Below are 6,456 nucleotides of genomic sequence, written 5' to 3'. Positions count from 1 at the left end.
ATTTTCAAAACAACCACCCTTAGTCTAAAAAAACTACATCGAGCCTCCTTAATTACTATTTCGTTTTTCTTTTTATTACATGATTCCGATTATTTATGTTCATATTATGATTATTTTTTCCGATTATTTATGTTCATACAAATAAAGCTACTTTGGATTCGTTGTAAACACTTAGACATTAGAAAAATATTAATCATAAACTGACACAAGCTATGGCCAGGACCATGCCTAGGATGTTTTGTCTGCGGGGGCAACTTTTCCTGGCGGCGTCAACTTTTTTTTTTTAGTTCCGTTTTTCTTGTTTTTCTTTAGTTTTCTTAGTTTTTTAGTTTTCCAGTCGAGGGCAACTGCCCCCCCCCCCCCCCCCCGCTACGTACGGCCCTAATGGATAAATAGTTTCCTAGTTAATGCGTCAAGCCCCTTGTAAATTATATATGCCGAGTAGCTGCTCCTTTTTTTAATAACCCTCCTTCCCGCCCGCTATATATTTTTTTGTTTATTTCCATATTTCGTTTTAAACAATTAAGGTTGGCTTACTTGTTATTAACTATCAAATATATTTTTTGAGCATTACTGATGTGTTTTTTGACAACAGTTGCACGATTTCAGAGTAAACAAGGACCTTATTATTTTTCTCATATATCTAAGTAATAAAGGTACAACACACGGAATGGATGGAAACCTACGCCAAAGCAAACAACACAAGAGATATTTTGCTAGCGAGTGTCTTACCGAGTGTTGCTTGTCTGATGGGGCCATCGACAATTTCAGTTAAATGCCGACTTCAAGGAGAAGCCGTGAATCTTTTCATTATCTGTCTTATGTGACCCTGGTGCGGGTAAATCGCCAGCTTTTCAACACGGGTGCGCTAAGCCAATCAGGCTACATGTAGAGACCAAGCAACAGCAAGCCCTTTTTGTGGACGAATTCACCGAAGCAGGTTTATTTCGCCAGCTGAGTACAGCACCGGGACATAAGGCTATCATTGGAAAAGAAGAAGTGTCTCAGCTGTTCGACCAGTTATTGGGAGCCTCTAGAGAGAAAAGCAAGATTGACGTCGAGCGTCTGATCCAGCTCTATGATGGGAGTACGTGGGTCTACACAAGTGGTACTAGCAAAGATGCTCGCCGCGTTATCGATTGCCCGGGAGCCTCTCTCAGTGGCTACAGCCAACCGAACAGGTTCTTCCCGATTTACATGAAGCTAAAAGAACGACGGGATGGTGCTGTGGACCGGCTCTTAATGTACCAACCAATGCCACACCGGTTAACTGCTAACCAGACACGCGAATTCATAACAAGATTGAACGCTTCTGAGGTCAAGGATTTAAGGTAAATTATAGGTTCAAAACCGGCTTGAGATTCACAATTATTTCGCATTAAGCAAGACTAAAATTTACTTTATTTTCTAAATTATCAAAAAGTGGAGGCACATTATTTTATTGTTTTTTTATTTGCTAAGAATTTCAGAACAGTAAAAAAGCATGTCTATAACAGTATTTTTATTTTGCTATAAATGTATACTATGCAATTTATATAATTACAGCAAGGCGCCCAAAAGTGTGACCACTTTTAATTTATTCACATTCTTCCGTCCAGTTATAATCCAATCAGAAGCCGGGAACAGCTTTCATTTGACTTCTGATTGGATTAAATCTGCACGAAAGAATGTGAATAAATTAAAAGTGGTCACACTTTTGGGCGCCTTGCTGTAAGAAAATCTTGGGAAACGTTGCAATAGTCAGTGAATCACTTAAAAAATGTCCCCCCCCCCCCTTAGGCACTATAGGTACTCCATAATAAACTAAACGGAGAGCTCTGCCTGTAAGGCTTTCTTTTTATACAAAAGAGTAGGGTTCTTTCAGGTGGGGGGGGGGTAAACTAAAAACAGATAATTAAAAGAGGATTTTAACTTATCTGGAGAAGAATTTGTCTACTATAAATGCTCCGAAGGGGTTACCATTTCTTTGTGGGCGAGCTCAGACTACACAATTGGGCTTTCTTATATGCAAAGGAATGAAAGTTCTTTCTCTCGACTCGTTATACTTGAAATGTATTGAAAAAATGTCCAATGTAAGTACCTTGTACAAGCGAATGTTTTTTTTTTAAATGTGAGGGGACCTATCCTTATATCGAAGTGTGTAAAGTACAAATCTGAAATCAATGTTCTGTATTTCAGGGCCGTTTACTCTTCCATATATGGATTCTCACACTCTGAGAATGGACCTGCTTCATATGCACTTGACGGCGTGGCAAATGCAGCATGAGAGGGATTTATTGATGCAATCGCTGAATCTCTCAATAGTCAATGGCAACGGAACCTGTGCAATGACGACGTTTCAAAGGACGACAGACACGTCCTCAGACTTACAGCTGTCTTGCATGTATTTTACGACCAATTGAAAAAGGCACTAAGAGGAGAGGACCTCACCCCACCGCCTGGTGTGATCACCATAACAACACTTAAACAAGCCATTGCTCTCTGCCAGTACTTTACAACACAGAGAAGAATCCTTGACCAGGTAAAGTAATAAGCAACCGTAATGTTGGCGCGAAAAGTATTAGACAAGTTTGTGTAAGCTATAAATTGCATATTGGCTGGCAAAAAAAATGAAAATATGGCCAGAAGCACAAATTCCAACAACATTGACTATTGAACAAAAGAGAACTATTTGATTACCGCACCCAAAGTTTATTACTTTCATTCTAAAAAAAATCGTGATTGAGACTATATCGATATATATCATCTTAATTGTATTGGAAACTATCTACAAAAAACTTATTACACAAATTTGTTAAGACCAAAATATACACAGCCAGCTATATCGCGTTTGCCAACACCAAAGTTAACTGCAAAGGTGCTTTAAGCGCAAAGGTCACTAGATGCTACACTTTTAGAGGGGCTTTAAAGGAAAAGAATTCACTTCTTATGGGAACATTCTTTTTGATCAAAGTGAGCCACTTTGTAAGCGATTGTTATTGTGGCAGCATTACAACCGCTCAGGGAACAGACAATGTTAGTATATACCACCCAAGTGAAAAGTGCTTTTAGCGCGCGCTGATTGGTTAACTCGGAGGTGATTAGCAAAGTACTATTCACCTCCACTTCGGTGAATAATTGTTAATTATTAGAGACCTGCTTAACAGGTCTCTAATAATTAACAAGCAGGGTGTCCAGAATGTCTATTCCCATGAACAAGATGAGGAAATTGCTACATGTGAACTTGAAGTGATATGGTGGCTATATTTACTTAACAAATCAAACTATTGAAAGTTTCAGCTGCAGTTTCCTGTCCCGTACAATTTTCTAGACAAAATCCCTAAATATTGCTCTAACCAATTTTTTAGTAAGGGCATTACTAGAAAGTATTTTGTTTATTTTCTACTCAGGCCCACTTTTGGTTGAATTTATAGCACTGCATCACTTGCCCAAGTGGTGCAGTCAGCAAGAGATCTCAATCAGATTGAAGTTATGGGTGATTCTCAACAATCTTCACTGTGAACCCTATCAGGGTTCGTCAACAGTTCTGCTGCAGACATCTACAGATGGAAGAAATCCCTTCAACAAGAACAAGACCTCGTATTCAACATGGCCAATAAAATTGGACATATTGAAAATACCTATCAAGTCAGGTACCTTTTTGGAAGGCTCCTACTAGTTGGCATAATTCAAGGTGACTATGAAGTACATATAAATTGATCAACAAAGTAGAGAAAAGAAGCAACTGTAGATTTACGCCTTACCTACTCCCACGCACATACAGTACATTGAATGCAAAAAGACCTGACCAAAGGGACAAGAACTGTTGGTTCAGCCAGTACAGGTGGTCACTGAACCAGCTTATCAACGTTTACTCATATGTGAACAAGAGTAACCCACAACTACTGCTGTCATTACAACGAGACTTGCAGTTGACTGTCATAGATGAGGGTGGTGTTAGTGGTGCTGGTGGCAATGAAGGCATAGATAATAATCCTTTTGTCACCTAACGATCCACCATGTTGACATAACTTTAACATCATATTTCACTGTTTACTCTGGTTTAAGAATCTACTGGACTGTGCTCCGTTTAAAGCGAAGCTGTTAAATCCAGGATCAAGACATGTGAATTCCACCTCAAAGATCATAGAAACAAAAAGGCAAATGGATTCAAAAGGTTTTAAACATCAGTGCGATGAGCTTCTCAAAAAATGTCATCTCCGCCATTTCAAACTTGAAATTCTCCCATTGTGCAAGTAATTTTGCAGACTCTATTGTAGCAGCTCATTTTGCTTGTATCTTGAGCATTGAAGAATTTCAAATTCAAAAGATAAGTTAATCACATTTGTTGTGAAGATGGCATGACAAGAAAGGATTCGTTTTCTGTTCCTTTGTGCATAACAGTGGACCTCAAATGAACCAAGCAGAGGTGATCCATGATGGTCAGGGGCAATGTAATAATGCGAACATGTCATTACATGGGGCCTATCAAGTGGACCTATGAGCGACTAAAATTAAAGCATATGCTGCAGTAATAGAAGACAAAAATATGGGTGTGACCTAAACATGTTGAAAAGACGAGGGCAAATTGTAATGAAGCAATGATTTTTAAAAACAAATCAAAAATCGCCTTTGGTCGCAAATTAGGCGTTGCATACTTAATCAAATCATTTTTTAAACCTGATCTTCCAGGCAAAGATGTCGAAATTGGGATAACATCATGGCCCTCTTCTTCCAATACTACAATACTGCATGTTTTGTACATTTGTATATATTATGTTTTAATATAAAAAATCAAAAAGGCAATCCTAAAAAAATTGAAAAAATATTTAAAAAGCTCTGTTGCCTTAATGGGCCAGCATCCAGCCCTGCAATACATGAGCAGGAATATAATTACCATAAATGGGACAATGAGTTTTCGTTGGGAGAAAAGTCACAATGACCACTGAAGCCTTGTAAAACCTGCCTCTTCCAATCTGAGCAAAAACTAATTTTCAAACCAGAAGCAACTTTGCAAGATACATTGGTGATAGAGGAAATCACAAAGATTCGCTCCCATGATCCTATTCATGTTCAAATGTAGGGTGGTCCATTTGACAACATAATCCTAGTAAATAACTTTCTTAAAACTTCCTTACAATAGTTTCGTTTAAAAGGTGTTCCACAACTTTCAAAACATCTGTCAAGATTACCGCAGCCTTGCGATAATCTAGTCACTGTTGAACATTTGTTTAACAGGAACGAATTCACCTGACCATTAAAATATGAGTATGGAATTCTTTTTTCATCGTTAACTTTTGTTTGTATTCTTTAGTACCATAGGGGACATCAACCTTAAAAAGAAAACAAAAAAGTGGGTTCTTGGGTATTTAACATGTAGTATTTACCTGCTAGACCTTATGTACAGCTTGTGAGAAGGTGAAATACAGCTACCTATTCACAGAAAAGTGCAATTAAGTTCTTTGGTGTACTCAGACCAGTGGAAAGCTTACAGATGACTGCAAAGGGTAGTTGGTCCTAACCACATAACCGTTAATCAAACACCGGTCTTAACACTCTGCACACAGAAGGTAATAGGGGAACTGTTAAAAGAAAATGAAAGGAAACACCAACCTAAACTTTCTGCAATAATACCTTCAGAAATTAGTGTTTTGAAAGAAGCGGAAACTACCTGGAAAGCTAGCACAATTAAGAGACAGATTCTGAATTTTTAGAGAATCGTCCGACAGAAAGGGAATTTCAATTTTATTTTTATTTGCCCCAAATAAACCTTTTAGTAAACTATTTTCGAAAATGACATTAAACGGTTCAGTTTCCTTTAACTTTTTTTAAAATTAAGAAAAGTTAAAAATTCGAAAAGCACATCCACCGTGGCGACCATTTTGGATGAAATTTAAGGTGTTTTCACGACACTCGTGTATACATACCAAACAACTACTCAGTATACCCTTTACACAGCTGTTTAGGTATCTCTTGAAGTTTATTTTCAGATATATTTTGTTTGAAAATATCACGTTTAAGAAAAGTTACGATCTTCGACAACCGACCCATTTCTAGAACATAAACGACAGGGCGAATATTAGCTAACTTCAAGATTGTCAAATGCGGTCTGGTATATTGTTTTGGAGTTAAAAAACAACACCAAATTGAAGCTAAACCTTTCTTCGCTCTGTCTGAAAAATATTACTGGTAGCCCGTAAAAACTGTTCCGCTGAGAGAATTAACCATAAAGGCTATTTTCGCTCTGACTCTCTCTATTTATAGTAACTATTTGTGAATTTGTCCCGAAATATAATTCTTCCTAGCGGCTTTTGTACCGTAAAGATCCCGATTAATGCCACGAAAGAACTTGAACGTTTAAACAGGTTTTAAAATTCAGTGTGCATCGGTCTTGGTAGTTGCCCTAGTATGAAAGAACAGCTTTCGTTGCGGGATTAGTAATTAAGAAGATGTACGTTTCGGTCTCGACATTCTGTC

At 37.9% G+C, this 6,456-nt stretch overlaps 1 pseudogene across 1 annotated transcript; it reads left to right on the top strand.

Moving 5' to 3' along the window:
* The first annotated feature begins 656 nt into the window (after window positions 1-656).
* LOC144648385 (uncharacterized) lies at window positions 657-3,989 on the top strand (annotated as a pseudogene). Its single transcript, XR_013569688.1, has 5 exons — window positions 657-1,331; window positions 2,179-2,521; window positions 2,988-3,015; window positions 3,512-3,632; window positions 3,764-3,989. The product of XR_013569688.1 is annotated as an uncharacterized LOC144648385 (transcript).
* Window positions 3,990-6,456: the final 2,467 nt, after the last annotated feature.

Source organism: Oculina patagonica, chromosome 4 (assembly GCF_052425735.1).
Source record: "Oculina patagonica isolate OP01 chromosome 4, crgOcupat, whole genome shotgun sequence".
Lineage (NCBI taxonomy): Eukaryota > Metazoa > Cnidaria > Anthozoa > Scleractinia > Oculinidae > Oculina > Oculina patagonica.
Note: the sequence above shows the minus strand (reverse complement) of the source record. Positions and strands in the feature narration are given on the sequence as shown.